This window comes from Sciurus carolinensis, chromosome 12 (assembly GCF_902686445.1).
Source record: "Sciurus carolinensis chromosome 12, mSciCar1.2, whole genome shotgun sequence".
In the NCBI taxonomy this organism is placed as follows: domain Eukaryota; kingdom Metazoa; phylum Chordata; class Mammalia; order Rodentia; family Sciuridae; genus Sciurus; species Sciurus carolinensis.
In genome coordinates, this window is record NC_062224.1 from 17154261 (window position 1) to 17174062 (window position 19802).

Consider the following 19802-nt stretch of genomic DNA (forward strand, 5'->3'; position numbering starts at 1 on the left):
ATGATAAAGGAGTGAATAATAGAAGGAAAAATGAATAGGTATAGTGGATCATCAAAAAAGTGCCTGTTCTTTTGGAAATAATTTTTAGATGTCAGACTGAAAGGCACCATGCTATTTGAATAAATGAATTGATCCACTGGCCCTATGGTTCTGACAGTTATGGTTACTATTACTCAAACAGCTAACATTTTGTTTTAATTATGCAATAGAATCAGGAAAATTTCTGGGGCCAACTTTCTATTTTAGTGACTGCCTATATCAATGGATGTTGTGAAAATCAACCTAGCATTTGTTTTGGGGGGAAAAAAATACCTATTCAAAGTGCATTCCGGCATTTTAGCTCCTTCCAAAGAAATGAAAGCATATGTATTAGGGACAATGGGCAAGTGCTCTCGGATGTCAACACATAGAAATGGAGATGTTTTCAAGCACAAAAGGCCATAGGAATAGTTGCCAGGCTGGTCATAACTATAAATCAGTGTTGAAATATTCCCTGTAAGTTAAAGAGCATGTAAACTTGACTTATTGAATAGATTTCCCAAAATTCCAGGAGCCTTTTTATTTTTTATCTGCAGGAGCGCATTATACTTACTGATGGATCTTTTAAACACTCTTTGGTGTGTGGGCTTATGCAAATTAGATTTTCCAAAGGTGCCTCTGTGCGTTCACATGCATTAGCCCCAATCCCCTGGAACATGGGGGATAAAAGCACTACCTGGAAACGGAAGAAGGTCAGATTGAAATAAAATTGAGCCTTTCTGCTCTCCGGGGGCATAGCCCACACCATTTTCCAGCCAGGATTATTCTGAGTTCTCAGAATGGCAGCACATTTTAGCTTTTTACCCTTAAAACAAACCCAGTGATTCTTTGCCCACCCTCACTGCTAGCACAATCTTTTGACTAAATTAACTGCTCAAATTATATACTCAAAAGAGGCACAGATTCAAAAAAGCAGCCCTGCCAGTCCTTTAGCTTTCTCTGCTGTTTGAAAGGATAAAATGGACAATTCAGACAAAATACTACCCTGGAGGGAGAGATTGCTGTATCTGGACATTTAGAAGGAACAGTTCTATAGTTCCATGTATTGCTTTCGCCTTCAATTTAAAAAAAACAAAACAAAAAAAAAAAAAAAAACTTTTTCTAAAATTCTCTTTTTTTTATTTTAATTTTTTTTGTAGATGTAGATGGACAACATGACTTCATCTTATTTGCTTATTTTTGTATGTGATGCTAAGGATAGAACTCAGTGACTCACACATGCTAGCCAAGCCTTCTGCCACTGAGCCCCAGCCCCAGCCCCTCACCATTAACTTTTGAAACAGGTTTATAGCAGTGTAAGTGACATACAGAAATCACATATATTTAAAATATGCAACTCAATAAGTTTTATCGTGCATAATCATCCATGAGATCATCACGACAATCAAGATATCACCCCAAATTCTCCTCAGGTCCCTTTGAATCTCTCCTTTCCACCACTCTCTGCACACCCAAGACCATTCCACAATGTTTGACATTGATCTGTTAACAAGGCTTTCCAGAATGCCCCATCTTCTGGATTTGACCAGTGGCCACTTCTTGATGCCAGCTGGCTTCTTCTTTTATCTTTCTTGTTTCCTACAAAGTGGAGAGTATGTTCCCATAGTATGCATTTCTGACCAAATACAGTTTGTGAGTTTCATGTTGCATCCCACCAAAGATGCGTAGTATCTGGTTGACCCAGCTTCTTCTATTTTATTGTCTTTGATTCTGGGTTTTATTGGTTGTTTTGTTATTCTTTGTTTTGCTTTTGACTTTTTAAAAAGTTACAAATAATAAAATCTAGCTACTTGATTATTCATATTAGTTGGGTTCTATGTAAGTAAGTTTCAACTTTTGCCTCGATCTTAAATGTTTTTATATCCACCCTTACTCTTCATGATAAAGACAGGCAGCTTAATAGTGTTTGGTAGCACTGGAAGTTGATATGAATTGTGGCTCTTTTCTGGAAAGTAGTGTGGCCTTGGGTAATTCACTCTTCTGAGTTTCAATTTCTCGCTGCAAAATAGAGATTAAAATGTTAGCCCAACATACCTGAAAGGTTGGTTGTGTAAATCCAAGAGATAATGTATGAGTTGAGACATTATAAAGAGTAAAATCCTAATTAATTTTTTTTATTAGGCTGATATTCCTGAGACAAGGAGTCCTCAGTATTATATTGCACAGGTGGAGAAATTGAAACAGAGAATAAGCAAATGATTTTACAAAAACTGGAGAACAGAACATCATCTGCTTGGCTTTCACCAGATTGCAGTGTCAAAAGCAAATGGCTTTATTTTATTTCCAAACTGGTCATGTCATTTTCTTTCTCAAGAGGATGTGCAAGTCTTGATTCTAATTAGCAATTAGCCATGTCTCTCTGGGAGCAAACAAGACCCAAACACAGAAAGGATAAACAACTACAGGTCTATCATTTGCTCTTACTTCCAAAATATAGTTTATAGACCACCTAAACAGGATTGCTTATTTTTCATCACCTCTCCCATAACATCTTCATCTATATTCACAAGATTCTATTTTCTTTCCTACTGAACCCCAGAGAATTGAATCTCAATTCTTCTTAGAGATCTTACACATTTTGCATGGTACTTATGTAAGATTGTATGCCTCTTGCAGTCAAGGGTTGAGTCTTAGGTATACCTTAAATATATCATGTTTAAACACATTTAAACATATGTTCAAATTTTACTTATTGAATCAAATCAAACTGACTTTTAACCCCAATCTGAGTTTCCAGAGAGGGAAATAACACCTGATTGTCTAGCCCAGCTCTAACCATTAGACAAGTTACTTGCCAATCAATAAAACTTTGTTTAAAACTTGAAAAATAATAAAACATGTTGCTAATAACTTAATGATTAGACTTCTAAGATTTCAATTTTAGATCTGTTTTAGGTTCACAGAAAAATTGAGAGGAAGGTACAGAGATATCCCACATGCCTCTGCCCCCACATGTATGTGACCTTCCTCATTACCAACATCCCCAATTGATGAACTCATGCTGACACTTCATTATCAGTAGCGCCCATAGTTGGCATTGTGGTTCATCTTGGTATTGTACATTCTGTAGGTTTCAGCACGTGTCTAATGATGTACACTCACCATTAAACCTCATAGAGTAGTTTCCCTGCTCAAAAAATCCTTTATGCTCTACTTCTTCATTTCTCTTTCCCTCCTAACCTTTGGCAACCACCATTTTTTTTACTGTCTTTACAGTTTTGCCTTTTTCAGAATGTCATGTAGTTAGAATTACACAACATGTAGCCTTTTCGTATTGGCTTCTTTCCCTGAGAAATATGTATTTAAGCTTAACCACGGCTTTACACAGCTTGGAAGCTCATTTCTCTTTTGTGCTGAACAATATTCCATTGTCTGGATGTTCTGCAGTTTATTTATCCACTCACCTACAGAAGAACATCTTAGTGGTATCCAAGTTTTGGCAATTATAAATAAAGCTACTTTAAATATCTGTGTGCAAGGTTTTGTGTGGACATCAGTTTTTAACTCCTTTGGAGTAAATACCCAAGGAGCAGAACAGAAAGACTGTATCATAAGAATATGTTTACTTTTATGAGGAGCTGCCAAAATGTCTACCAAATCGGCAGTGCTGTTTTGCATTCCCACAGCGATAAATGAAGGTTCCCATTCTTCCATGTCTTCACCAGCAGCATTTGTGTTGTTCTGGATTTTGACCATTATAATAAGTGTACAGTAGTATCCCATTGTTCATTGAATTTGCATTTCCCTGATGACATATGATTCCAAGAATCTTTTCATGTGTTTCTGTGCCAGTGTGTATGTTCTTTGATGAGATATCTGTTAAGGTCTTTGGCCCATTTTTTAGTCAGGTTGTTTTTGGTTTTGGTTTTGTTTCTCTTGTTGAGTTTTAAGAGTTGTTTGTGTGTTTTGGAAACCTGTCTATTACTAAGTATATATGCACACATACATCAGCAAATACATTGTTGCTGTTATTTTGAAAATGCTGATATCTATTAGTTTAAGAGTAAGCACACGTAGGTTTTCATTTTCCCTTCACTTAATCCTTATTGATACACATCATTTATGAAGCTCTGAATTCTGAATTCTAAACATTTTTAAATATTTCTTATAAGATAAGTCCACTGGCAACAGACTCCCTCATTTTGTCTCAGAAAGTATTTCTTCTTCAGTTTTGAAAGATAACTTCATGGTACAGAATTCTATGTGGAGAGTTGTTTTGGGTTTTATTTTCTCTGAATGTTTTAAATATTTCACTCCACTCTCTTCTTACTTGCATGGCTTCTAAAAAGTCCATGAATATCTTATCTGTACTCCTCTGTAATAATGCTGTTTTTATTCCTCTGACTTCTTCAAGATTTTGTCTCCATCTTTGTTTTTCTGTAGATTGAAAGTGATATGCCTAGATAAAGTTCTTTTGGCATTTAAACTGTTTTGGTATTCTCTGAACTTCCTGAATATGTGGTTTGGTGTCTGACATTTATTTGAAGAAATTCTCAGTCACTATCCTTTCCAATACTTCTGTTCCTTCTATCTTTCTCCTCCTCCTGGTATTTCTATTACATATATTTTATATCTTTTGTAGTTTTTCCACTGTTCTAGAATATTCTGCCCTGCTTCTCTCAGCCTTTATTTTCTTTGATTTATAGTTCTGGAGGTTTCTATTATGTTCTCATCAAACTCAGAGATTCTTTCCTTGGTCATGTTCCATCTATTAACAAGCCCATTAAAGGCATCTTCATTTTTGTTACAGTGATGTTGATCTCTAGCATCTCATTTTAGTTCTTTCTTAGAATTTCCATCTCTCTTCTTATATTTTCCATCTGTTCTTGCATGCTGTTTAATTTATCCATTGGCACCCTTAGTGTAGTAATCACAGTTGTTATAAATTCTCTGGTCCAATAGTGCCAACTTCCCACCATGTCTGGTTCTGATGCTTGCTCTGTCTTTTCAAACTGTGCTTTTTACCTTTTAGTTTGCCTTGTCAGTTTTTCTTAGGCAGACATGACCTATGGAGTAAAAAGAACTGCTGTCAATTAACCTTGGTAATGTGGGTGTTAAGGGTATAGGGAGGGGAAGCCTTAGCATAGTCCTAAGATTAGGCCTCAGCCTTTTAGTGAGTCTGTGGCCCTGGACTCTGAAATTCCCAGTACCGGCCTTGTGAGAGACAAGATGGCTAAAGTAGGCTGGAATTGAGTACACCCTCTCACATATAAAGCTAAAGCTGGCTGAAGGTGGGTATTTCTCCACCCCTCCCCCGACCCCAGTCAGTTAGGTTCTAATAAAATCCCAGCATGATAGACTCTGGTTAGCTAGTCTCTCCTAAAGGAAGACTCTTAAGAAAAACAGAGTGCTCTGGCATATCTCAAATGGCTCCTTTTATCCCTGATCCTTGGGAAAGCACTAGAGAATTTTTTTCCATATTTTCATAAGAACCTAATTAAGTTAAAATTTACAAAAATATAGGGACACCTCTGTGACTGGTTCCTCCCAAGTTTACATTTTCAGACTTCTCTACACAGAGCCCCCAGGATCATCAATGGCAATTCCTTTTCTCTACCCTATCCCTGGTTCCCATAGAGGCTTCTACACCAGTGTGTTGAGCTTCTCTTTGCCTTGATATATCTGGAATGTAGAAGCAGTAACCTGCTCTTTGACTTCACTCCCCTCATGGATTCCAAAGAGCATTGTTGATTTTCAGTTTGTTCTGCTTTTACTGGTTAGGTTGGAGTGGTGACTTTCAAGCTTCTTACGTGTACAATTGAAAACAAGAGGTACCCTTACATTTTAATAGCTAGGAATATCAATTTTAAATTTGGGCAATTAAACTCAACCTGTCTTTATAACCAGTCATTATTCTAAGGGCTGGATGAGTACAATATTTAACCTTTAATTGCCTCCATTTATTAACAGTATAAAGTCTTTTAATATAGTGGGAGAAAAAAAAAAGCACAGACCGGTTCAGCCCAGCTGCTCATGTTTTATTTGACAGCTGTAAGGTAATGATGGCTACAGCAATGTATGGTCTGGGGAAAGAAATCTGCCAAGATTGTTCTCCTGGAGACATTAGAGTATAGAATTACATGATATTAATAAAAATACATTGGAGAGTCATATTATCTACAACTTCAGAATTATATAGAAGCCCAGTAAGTACCATTTATTCATTGGCCAAATCAGTCTTCTGGCTTGTAGACAGGGCCATTGGCTGAAACCTTTTCCACTGGATCATAAAATATGTGGCTGCTAAAAGGTCCTGATATAAGCAGGTGAATCCTGCAATGACATAGAAAGCAACTGCCCCTTTTAGAAGCATACAAGCACTTCTGAGTGTTTGGAATTGGGCTAAAGGGCAAAGAGAGAGCTTTCTGTTTCTCTAAGATTCTCTGAAGCCATTGGTATCAACATCACTTGGGTACTTATTGAAGATGCCTATCCCTGGGCTCCCAACACAGAGCACTGAGTCAGTACCTCTGGAGTGGGGCCTAGGAATCAAGAGTTTCCACAAGCACTATTGAATGATGCTTAACCCACAGTAAGATCTGAGAACCTCCAGGAGTGCAGTCAAGTCATCGCTGCTACAACATGCGGTAGTGCCACCCTGTGGTTTGTTCTCGACAGTCGAGCTCTTTGCCTGGAACATGTTTAGTATTTTAAATGGCCCAAACATGACTGACTCAGGCTTTGGAGGAGTCCTATCTGCTCTGCAAAGAAACAAGTTGCCACCGGGTCAATTTGATTGAGTTGTTCAGTTGGCCAGAACAAGCTGCTAATCAATGAGAGTGGCCTGATTATTTAGGGCCATATGAACAATGAAACTAGATGAAACTGAATAATACAATTGCCAGGAATTGACTTGTGACAATCTATGTGGGTGACTTTAAAACGATACTTGTAACATACCCTAGTAAGTTATTGTCTTCAGTCTACATATTCCTTTGAGTAGATCACTAATGCAGGTTTCTAGGAAAACTGCCTCTTTTGTATACGTTGACTATTATACTCACTGATCAGGGTTTTTTTTTTTATCCTTTTTTGCTTTATTGCTCATCATAGAATTTATAGAATATATACATAGATCTTAACTTCTAGCAAAAATTATTTCTAAATAGGGCTGATTTTCAATTTGTCTTTTCAAAAGGTCAATAAATTGTATTTGATCCCTTAGGAAGTTAAATGAATCCTTGAAATTAGTTTACCTTATGTAACCAATTTCCAGCATTTATATTTTGGGGCTGCAACCAGATTTGTCAGGCACTGAGCACTGGCAACTGCTACAGAAGATTCATAATCTGGCTATAAAGAATCATGTTCTGTTTTTAGCTCTACTTCCCCACATAGAAGATGCCAGTGATCTTTCTATGTGACAAGAGAGCATGTGCTGTGTAGAGACACCATAACTGCAAAAGGCCAGAAATTAGGCCTGAAGGCATCTCGATGGGTACAGAAGACTGAATATTGATAGGTCTCAATCCTGCTTGTGATCAATCAGTTAAAAGCAATTTATCTAATCCTGTATTACTCCCAGAACTAGAGCAGGTACTGAAAGGAGGAGAGAAATCCCAGTTTCCTGTCCATGCAGGAAGTTATAGTACACTGCTAGGATCCCAGGTGGCCCTGTTGGGTAACTGAGATTTTAAAGTCATTTGGTCTAATCTATCCAGACATGGTTACATGGCTACAACTAAGTCCAAACAAGATAAATACATATGTAAGCTGTGGGACATAAATTCTAAATCTCCAGCAGCAAATAGCAAATAAAACAAAGCAAAATCAGTATTTCCTCTCATGATGATTATGATCCTTGAACAACTAAACTAAAACGAAGGATTCTTGCGAGAGGTTTTGATCATTTTCCCTCCCTCCTTAAACAAATTGTTGTAAACAGTTACGATGATACCTGTGTATAAAATGATAGCTATACTTATCAAGAGATGGTTGGCTATAGGGACGGGAGAACGTGTACCAATGGAATGGGTTTTAGTGGCTACTTTCTTCATGAAAAATAGGCAACAGCCCTTAAATAAGAAGACTGAGGAGAGAATGGTAATCTTCTTTGTAGCTAGTTGCTTTAGTGATTGTACTGAACTGTTGTGCATGCGCGCACAAGTGTGTGTGTGTGTGTGTGTGTGTGTGTGTGTGTTTGTAACAACATGGAGACTTTTTCCACTTTTTTAAATATGGAGCTGTTATAAATACAGAAGAATGCTTAAAAACTATGTATACAGCTTTAAAAGTTAACACTATATTAATACTCATTTATTCACTACCACACCAAGAAATATAATATTGTCAGCATCCTAGAATCAATGTCATCCCCCAACACACACACACACACAACTGCTGGCATGGTTTTTGTGATGGGCATTTATATGTATGTATACAAATCAAAAGGGTAGATGTATGTAATTTTCAGGTGTCCCCAAGACCACCCTCCAGTTTGATAATTTGCTAGAAGGATTCAGAAAACTCATGAAAACCACTGAACTCACAAAGCTGTTTTATTACAATAAAAGGATTCAGATTAAAAATCAGCCAAAGAAGTACATGAGGCAGGATCCAGGACAGTTCCAAGTGCAGCACTTTCCATGATCCTCTCCTGGTGGAGCCCTGTGGGCAAAACTCACTTCTGGGAACTCTGTGTGATGACATGTAGGTAGCAGTGTCAACCACAGAAACCCACCAAGGCTTGCTATCCCCAGCTTTTATTGTGGGTGTTATAGAATCACAGTTGATCATCTGTATGGCTGACCTTTGTCTCTAGCCCTGACAGAAGTCGAGTTAATAGTGCCTGGCCCAAGAACCTGTCACTATACCTCACATTGTTAACATGGACAGTGGATTGACCCAGGTAAACAATGATCCTCAAACCAGAAAGGACATTCCAAGGTCTTAGAAATGACTGCCTGAGAACTGAGGGCAAAGACCAGACTTCTACTGGGGCAAGGTTAATCTTTTACTATATATGTGTGTACATATATAGACACACAAACACACATATAAACATAAATATTTATGTGTATTCATCTTTTCACTTAATATACATGTTATATACTTCACTTAATATACATGTTATATACATGTTTCACTTAATATACTTAAATATACATGTTGTTTGTAACCATTTGTAACTTCATTAAATGCTTAAGTATTGTTGTATAGTTGATATGAAAATGTAAGCTTTGAACTTCATATAAATTTTTCAAGGGTTGTTTTTACTTAGTCTGTGTTGACTTAATTTTCTAAGTAGTCTTATAATCTTAAAGATAGTCTCAAAATCTTATCATAAGATGAAAAGGGGATTTGATAACTATCCACTTAAATATTTTGGTTACATATATGGATATATTCATTTATGTATTATGTTCTAAATCTTTTGAGACTTATTTTTATTTATTCCATATTGAGTTAAAGTTCTAGATATTCTTATTGCATATTAATGATAATCTTGAAGTCTTATCAGAAAAAAATGAATTTAATATCCATCTATAGTACAGCAATGAAGCCGCCTTAGAACTTCCCATGCTGATAGCCAGAGTTCATGTGTTTATGAGTGTCCCTTCATGGTCTGTGTGAGTGACCTGGATGACTCAGAACAAAATATGATCATTTTCATTTTAGTGACCTGAAAAAGCTAGCACCTGCCTATCTTATTGATCATTTTCAATCTTTAGGATCTCTTCTTCAGGATCACCCCATTTCTTCCAACAAAGATGATATTAATTACAGTCGAGGTCAGGAAGCAGACTCATCTCTGTTATTGTAGCATGAAGGCAGTCACAGACTATGTGTAAACAAAGGTGTATAGGCTTGTATTCAATAAAACTTTATGGACACTAAAATTTGAATTTTTTTTAATATACCAAGAAATATTCTTTGAATTTTTTTCAGCCACTAAAAGAAGTAAAATCCATTCCTGGCTCATGAATTACACAAAAGTAGCAGGCTATATTTGGCCCATGGGTTATAGTTTGCCACTTCTTATTTTAGGCCAATGGATTCAGGGGTTCTAGAATTGACTTTTGATTTCATATTTATAATAGAATATCCTTCATTACTGCTAATTAAATAAATTAATGCCACTGACAATCAGGAAAATGAATTGTGAATTGTGACTCAGCTAAACATTTTCAAACCCAGTGTTGTTGTTAGGCTAAAAAATAAAACTGTTATATGTGGTTAATGGACTCTAGTACAACTGGCTAATATTCTGGGTTTACTAATCTAAATAAACAGTCTAACAAGATTCTTTTACTATTTCTGACATTAAGTTCCCAGAAGAGGATCATTTATTTTCTTTCTTCCTCATTCAAATTTTAATAAGGATATAATAAAGGTAGTGATCAGGTATCAATATCCCCAAGATAATATAGACCAAACACAGTAAAATCTTACTTGCACAGATGTGGTGGAAGTAAGAAATCATTAATGCAGCAATATCATTTTACTCTGATAAAGACTAAAGCAGTTCCCCTAAAACTAAATTTCACTTCTTCCTTCACATTAGGTCAATGAGAACAATGAGTCATTTGCAATGGCAAATAACATAAAATTAATCTCACTTACTTAATTGTTCTATATAGCTTCACCCCAGCTGTTTCCTTAACTGAGTAATTTTTAAGTATTAAAGGTATATATAAAGTATCTTTCTCAAATTAAAAGACTAAATTACTTCCTTTTTTTCATATAGGTCTCCAGAGCTACAGAAAGGGGTGAATCTTAGGCCATCAGGTAAGAAGAGACTTTTTATGCAGACTTGAAATGGATTGATTCCATAGTACCTGCTACAAAGGTAGTGATGGTGGTTCACTCATGTGCTTTTGGTACTCTGGATTTCTGCTTCCTATGCTGCCTGGTATATAAATGTTTCTGTTGCTTCTCTTTGGAGTTTTCTCTTCTGGACTGTGTTTCCTGTTGAGTCTGGTCCATTGTGCCTTTGGGTCATATTTATATGAGAGCCTATCTGGTATCAGATGTTGACATTTCTGTATAACTAGTTGATTTCACATTCCTAAGATTACTGCTGCTTTTGTTTTATTGCAAAGGGTTTTATTTTGCTTCCTAAAAATATTGGCTTCTTTTTAAAAAGCATTTTGGAAAAGGTTATTAGGAGAATATTTAGAAAAGTAATTCTGTTGCTATACTTTTGAGGATGGAAGTCACCAATACATATCCACTCCATCACTCTCAAATGAACAAAATGGCGTACCAGGCCCACAATGCCATGTTCCACCTGTGCATACCACTCAGCAAGACTCAAAAGATATCATATTTGTTTTCTTTTTCTGTGTTATTTCAGGTATTAGAATAGAACCCAAATTCAAACGAATAACAAATTCTGTCTCTTAAATAATTTAACACAAGGAGCCTTCCCCACTACATAGTATTTTGATATTCAGACATAGTGAAAATTTATGCACAGTCCATCTTTCAAGGCAGCCCCGAAGATAGAAACCAATCAACCATTTTTAAACCACTCTCAAAGAAAGACTATTCACAAACACTTTTCCTCCTTCTTTTAGGTTTTTAAATATTGTCACAATTAAATATTGAGGACCAGAAACTCTAGAGCATTGTTACTGATAAACATTTCCTGTTCATACCAATTTCATTCATTAGAACTTTTTAATTCGTTTTGGTTTTGTTGACCTTCATGGTTGTGTTTTTCATTTTTTTTTCAATACATTCCATTTTTCAGTTTCTTTTCAATGTTTTAATCCAATTACCAGCCCTGTAAACAAGCGTTTGCCACATCTACAGTAGGTGCACTGAACTGTGAGTGGAAGTGATTTCTGATTACAGACAGGCTAATTTTCAAGGGACAAGAGAAACAACATGCACTGAAGTGAAGAAAAGAATAATGGAAAATACCTTGTTAGGTGACATATGGCACAGATTTGGAGTGCAGATGGGAAAGAAAAAAGTTACTTAATCCTAAAATACATATGTATTTCCTAGACAGTAGTTGTGATCCAGGTCACAGGTGATCAGTTTGGTTAGGAGAAGAAAACAATTTTACACATTTTATTGTTCAAGAGTGTTCATTAATATTAGGATTAGTCTAATTGAGAGGGTAACAAAAAGCAATTTAAACTCTTTAAATCCCTAGAGTTTTGTTAACAAGGCCAAAGGCAAAAATGGCAGTAAACAAAAATATTTCCAGGATCTCTGGATTTTCTATTTCTCAAGCCTTTCATTCTTTGTTGGTCCCCTTTTACTCCACCACCCTTTCTAGATTACCTACTTTCATGGGGTCCTATTTCTACAAAAAGTAATAATAATAATAATGATCATATTTTCTGCACCTTGAAATAGGATTAATAATGCCTTGGGGAATTACTTGCATTGTGACTTTTGTATAGCACTTGGGATTCATGCCTCAGTATGAAGGGATTGATGATACAGGATCATGGTGGATCTAATATGAGCCAACAGATAAGCAAATATTCTAGGAAGTAAAAGGATGTTCTCTGATTTCCTAAAATTATGTGATGACAACAAAGATTAGGTTGATCTCACATCAATGTAAAGACCGAGTGAGAGTGATTATCTAATGGAAGCCAGAGTCAGAACCAAGTGATTTGAAAACCCAGCTGCTGCTGTCTGATGTTCTCTGTTCTCTCCTGGCATACGAGTGATGGGTGTGGGGTGTGGAAAGTCCTTTCCATTGGCAGAAGGTTCAGTAAAACAACATTCTAAAAATCAAAAAAAACAACCAAAGTTTTGTCAGATTAGGTCACCTTCCATCACAAGAATAGAACATCCTATTTTGAATCTCCTAAGTCTGAGAAGTAAGGTTCCTGGTCTGTGAAGTCTTCAGAAAAACCATCAAACACAATATCCACAGCATTGAAAGGCATTTCATTGATCCTTTAACCATGGAGAGTTAATATTTCTGCATAATGATGGGCTCATTTTGGTCAGCAATGCCAACAAGTACTGGAGGCTAAGCATAGATGACGGCCAGACGCCAAACTATCAGTTTCTTAGGAGAAATGAAGAGCTTTAAAGAGTTGTCAGGATGAGTTAAATACAGTGATGAAAAAGCAGGGAAGCTCTATGTGCTCAGTGCATAGTGTGGTTTTGATGAACTTCTTGGGACAAGGAATGCAGTTGTATAGAGATCAGCTGAGAATTTGGTCCTATCCTCTTCTTCTTAGAGGCCAATGGAAACTGGACCAACCTCTGCTTTCTGGTGGTTTTATACAGTATAGTCCAACCTTACTCAGTAATGTAGATTTACATATTTCCTTTAGTACTTTAGGCAAACATCAAACGATAAAATTTTTCTAGTATTTAAGAGACATTTAACTGCCAAATGACAAAATATGTGATTTAACACTGAAATCTATTACTTATGTCACTTTTTATCATTTCATTGCATTGTATACTATAAAATACTGTTGTAATCACATACAATAAATTCACTTCTAGTACTATCAGACTATATCTAAGACAGAGCATAAAGTCCATATAAAACTAATACACAGGGTTTTGACTTTGGTTTGTAAGTTTTTATAGTGCGTTGAGGTAACACCATCTAAACACTCAGGACATGTTCATTTGAATCCTGAGTGTGACTCTCTACCCCAGTACCTCTCTTGAGAAAAAGGCACTTCCTCCTTTTGTGCAAGTTGGTATAGGTACAAAAGAGTTTTTTTCCTGAATAAACCAGAGTCACATTCAAGAGCTAAAGAGAAGAAGACAAATAAGGCTATTAGGAAATAAAAATTGACATTTAGATGGTAAATTAGCTAGCATACTTTTCTATACAGATCGGATTCACTGAATAGTGGTTTCAGAGTCCTCTTCCTTTACAAGAAGAGGCCACTCCAGAATGGTAATGGTGACCCAGGAAGTGGGTCATCCTGACATTTTTCACCTCTGCTATTACAGCCATCTAGGCAGAACCACAGCTAATTTTTCAGGACCCCGTCCATGATGCACGGGGAATTTTATTTATAGTTCAACAATGTCAACATGGGGGCGATATTGTGAGAAGGTGATTCCATTAATAGCAAATAGTATTAGATTCTTTCAACGTGCTGATAAAATGAGGAAAGCGTTACACTTTGCTAGTCCTATCCTATTTGCAAATTAGGTAGTTTAAAGTCATCACCACAGAACTCTAGATCAGGTAACTTGAATAGGAAAGTTAATTCCTGAAAAACCTTATTTTGGGGGGTGACTGTTTTTTGTTTCCTGCTTTTCAAAGCCTATTGTTAACTCACCCCTTCTTTAGTCAAGCAGGCAAATTCCCCATCACCCTGGCAGGGTTGGGTCCAGCATGTCCCTGAATTTGGTTTCCTCCTGGGTCAGGAAGTAGGAACTTTGTGCCTAAGATAGGCTCATACCACCATGGGATGGCTGGTCCTGTACCTCGTCTTATCTTCTGGCATTTGGGACTTTGAACTTGCCTTAATCTCACATTCTTTTTTTTTTTTTTTTTTTTTTTTTTTTTTTTTTTTAATCTCACATTCTTGACTAAAATGTACATAATGGCATTTCTACAAAATTCCTGGCCTCTGAGAATCATATGCTCATTAACTCCTGTTTCAGGAACCTGGAGCATAGCACTCACCTCTAGCCTACACGGGTTTTATTGTCCTATGCCTATGAAACTACTCTACACTTATTCTCTGGAGCCCTTTTTCCTTTCTAATATTTCACAGAAGAGTCTCTTGCAGAATAACTGCACTGATGGGCATATGCAAAGCTTTGATATCCTGATCTGCATTGCTTTTCAATGGATGTCCATAGTCGATGCCTGAAAAGGACTGCCATAGAAATACGAAAGGTTAACTTTTCTCCACCTCCGGTTTGCCACACAGAGCTCACTGGAGAGATGAATGTTCTCTTTAAAAATTTATTTCTGCTGCATTTCCTCTTCCTATAAATGGGAACCTGGGATCTCATAAAACTGAATTAAAATTATCAAATACTATTGAACCAACCTAATGAAAATTTTAACCAAAAGTCATTGTAAATTAGGTATGTGATATAGTGAGAATACAAGCCTTTGTAAAGTAGATATTGTTCTTATGTAAACTCATGAATGGAGACTTTCTTGAATAAATTACTTCTTAATAACATCACAGAGTCATTGGCTGGGTAAATATCTCCCTGGGGCACTCGCTGAGGTTCCTGAATTTAAATGTTCAATAGAACTTCATATTTGTCACCTTTACTAATGAGTTTTTCTTTATGAAATCATTATTAGCATGAAAAAGTTAAATTTTGTATCTAATTCCTAGATTAATGCTGTTTAAAAGACCCCAAGGAGTTGAAAGTTTGCTTGCCAGAATGCAGCATTTACATAATTTCTATTGCCCCAACATTTACACTCCCAAACCCACTGTCAATTTGTTACCTAAAGGAGGAAAAAAGAAAAATGATCAGAACAGCCAGAATGTCTGGGAATTTCTGCTAAGAAGAACAATGGGCCTTCTCAAAGGGCCAGATAGCAAAATCATTTCTTCTGTTCCCACTTGTGATTGAAGCATAGAAAGCCTTTCCCGTTGTTCTTTCTAAGGCACATATTCCCAGCAAGGGTGACTGCTGCTGCATTTATAATATTCATGAACAAGTTCAACACAATGGCTAACTGATTCCCCAAGTTGATACAGCTACAATCTGGAGTTATCATTTTGGATTGAGGATTTTTACCTGTATTCTTTTCATTTCAACATTGCAGCAAACGGTCCAGGTTCTCTCCTTTAGAAGCAGGAACTGTGTAGGTCCTATAACTTCAGCTTGGAACTGTCAGTTTAGCCCACACCGCAGAACCTTTTAAGGTAGAAGATGAAGTGTGTGTTTATAAACAGACCTGGACTGCCTTTCCACATATGGAGAAGTAAAGCAAGGCCATGGCATTTCAGAGATGCCACTCCCCAGCCACTCTCAGAAAGAAAGATGCAAACAAATGACCACTATTGTTCTCCAGTGTGGTTTACACACTGCCCACGCTCCTCCTGTTTGTGGCTCACTAGACTCTCAAATTTACAGGTAGCTTTATTCCACAATGGACTAAGCCAGTAGAATATTCGATGCATGTCCAATACAGAAAAAGTCCTAGGTTCCAGGCAGGGACCTCAGTGCCTTGTTTCCTGACTACAAAGGGTACCCACCACACTCACTACAAGATCTCCAGCATTTAGCTCCCCTAAAAATTGAATCAACAAAGACCAGTCTGTGGTGATATAACTGATTGTGGAAAAAAAGGGTAACTTTTCTGAGCGGCATACTTTTTTTTTTTTTTTATCACTTTTGCAATATACAAGGTTAAAAAAGCATATTTAACAAAATCATCACATGAAAATTTAAAGCTAGTATTTTAATATGATTGATGCACTGCGAGATTTTTTTTTCTAACACACAGGCTGACTCCTGTATTAACAAAAGTTGCTCAAAGATGATTTTATGCAAGGGAATTTACTCCTCAGCATACCTCAGAGAAGGCATTCAAATGACCATGGCAGAAGCTTATTTGTCCAAGAACATAAACTAGCAAATAACTGAGCATCTATACCAGCCTCCACAAGGACAGCCCAATATTAAACCAAAGGTTTTCAACAGAAGTGAAATCTGGTTCCACATTATGCTACAAATTCATTGAAATACATATATGCTAACAAAATTCTATATCTATACATAATATTTTTCTACTGAATTTCATCAGGAAATCAAATATGAAATCCTGCAGAAAATATTTCCCAGGTCACTTCACTCAACAAGTATAGACTGAGAACATTCCAAGCATCAGTCAGACCTACATGCAGGGACTCTAGTGGCAGACGGCAAAGCAGACAAGAGCGAGAATGAGGTTAAAATAGTGAGGACCTCCGTGGAGGGTGAATTTCAATATGAATGCACCAGCCCTGGGAGCCTCAGTCCCCATCCAACACTGTAGATTCTCTTCCTAATCATTTCTTCAAATTCCAAACTCACCCCCTCTTCTGAGACCATAGGGATTTCCTCCTTGCCAGAAGATTCTCTGACCTTACATTGAAGTTCCCAGAACTTTGCACTGTTCCCTCTTAACTAGTTCATTATAACATCTGGTTGCAAGTGACCCTCTAAGCCGTCTTGTGATCCAGATTGAAATTACCTTACATTTGAGTCTTCATTTATGCCAAACACGTTTCCTAGTCTGTCAATTTATATGATTAAAATTACCTATATATTTTAGTAGGGATTATCGATACTCATGTCTATGCCGTCCACTATTTATGATGTATTGGTTGTCCAAATAAAATCAGAAAACTGAATTTAAAAATGCCTTTCTGCTTCCAGCAAGCATCCCAACAGGACACCTTGGTCAGCAATAGTGAAGTTCTTGAAGATGGACCATCTGTTTGCAAAATCCTGGCTCAACTTTTTAAGCCGTGTGACCTTTAGAAACACACTTTTCCTTTGTTGTCTCAGTTTTCCTTTCAGACAGTATTTCTACCTCATGATTTTTTGGATTAAATGATAAAATATATTCAGGATAATGGTATTATGATTGGCACATAGTATTGTTATGACTCCCATTTTAGAACAAAGCAAAAGAAGCAGCTGTCCACCAGAAGCAAGCATCCAACTTGAGTTTGGGGGACATAAGGCATAAAGCATAGTATAGAGGGTAATAAATGACATGGATGGGAATGTTAACAAGGCCTGGGATCTATCAGCATGGAAGTGATTTTTGCAGCATATTTTCAGGGGGACTGAATGTGGAGAAATGGTGATAAATAACCAAGCAGCTCTTGAGTGACAAGCTGTCTCCTGTAAATAGGAGGACAGCAGAAAACCCATTTCACTAAGAACTCACTGAAGCATTGCTTAGGGCCCAGTATAAGCTTTAGAAGGTGGTAAGAAACCAGCTCCGTAGGCATCGGGGAGAGCTGACATCTTAGTATATTGGGGTTTCTATAAGAAATATATATATTAGGCTTATAAACAATAGACATTTCTTTCTTACAGTCTTTGAGGCTGGAAGACCAAGATCAGAGTGCCGGTATGGTTAGGATATGGTGAGGGTCCTCCTCTACTTTGCAGTCTGCCAATTTCCAGTGTCCTTGCAAGGCAGAAAGGGAACAGTGGCTTTCTGGTGTCTCTTTCATAAGAGCTCTAATCCCTCATGATCTTGTCACTTTCCAAAGGCTCCATCTCCCAATACTTATTTCCTTGGAAATTAGGTTTTAACCTATGAATTTGGGGGGAATGCACATTTAGATCTTAGCAGGTGTCATGGTAACATAAAGCCTTGGAATGAGGGTGGCCATTTCAACTCATAGATCCTGGAAATTTGTCTAATAGGACAAGACAATAAATCTATGGTAAGATAGTCAATATAACTGAAAAATGGCTCCAGGAGATCTTAAGCCAATAGAATTGATTCATTAGCTTAGAGTAGTGGAGCAGTTCCTTAAATCAGGCTATTCCTGAGTTTTTCTGAATGCTGACTTCTTTGTGCTTTCGTTCTACATCTAGATCGTGTGAATAATAAAGCCTACATCTCTCAAGATGGGGAGGATGAAATAAGAAAGATAAAATGTATGAAAGAGCTTAGCAAGGTATTTGATGCAAAGCAAATGGTATACATATATAACTTTTAAAAAAAATTTGTTCTTCCTAATTTTATGTGCTTTCAAAAATCTATGTTTTCTCAAAATTACATATCAATTTCTATTCAGCCGACTCCATTAAAACCATGGACCCACCTTCTTCTCAGTAAAGCACCAGTCCGAGTGGGGCACACATCTAATAATGTATCAGTGCAACAAACACATTTTGGATTCTGCTACTTCCTAACTGATTGTTTTATTCTCTCTTACTCTACAAAAAAGTTAACATTGAGAGACTTCTCAATTTATTATTAGAAGCAAAGAGCAAAAGATGATGCCAAAATTAAAGAACTATTTTCACAAGAAAACATGGCAGAAACGGTTGACCTAGAGTTGACCTTTTCACCAACACCCTCAGAGTTATCGCCATCTTAATCATCACGCTTGATTGTGAATCTCAGTAATGAATCCTGACTTTGCAGTGTGGCTTTAGGTAGATACACATAATAAAATGAACAAATTCACATGTATGATAAGCAGGGCAATATGCAATCATAATATATAATATACTAGTAAACAAGCATATATGTAACATGGTAGTATGTAATATATAGCATCCACTACTATAGAGTATATATATATATATATATATATATATATATATATATATATATGTAACTAGAAATATATGCATTAATCACCTTGCAAAAAATGCTTTATTTTTCTCACAGATTTTTTTGATGAGCAAGTATGATGGTAGACACAAAAGATCCTTTGAAAAATTAAATATTACCCTAATTATGAGGCAAATTTATATACATGTACACACACACACACACACACACACACCAGAGTTACCAAGGAAAATAATGTTTTTGAACATGTTTTTGAAGACAGTTCCATTTAGTTATTTTCCCTCTGATCATAAATAAATACCCTGATAATAACTACTTAACCAGGGTTTTGATACAGATTCTCAGTTCTGGGGATAAACTCAATGCTGTCATTGTGGCTTCTTTTTGTACCTGCTGTGCCAGGCACCGTGGTGGAGACGGAGAGATCAGTGGTGACCAATTCATATGCAGTCCTTGTGCTTGTAGAAATGGATACTCAGGCAGTTGGCAAATAAAAGCACAAATTGATGTGTAATTGCAAATTGTCTCAGTGCTATAATGGGTAAGGATAAAACAAATAACGAGGAGACAAGACCCAATCATC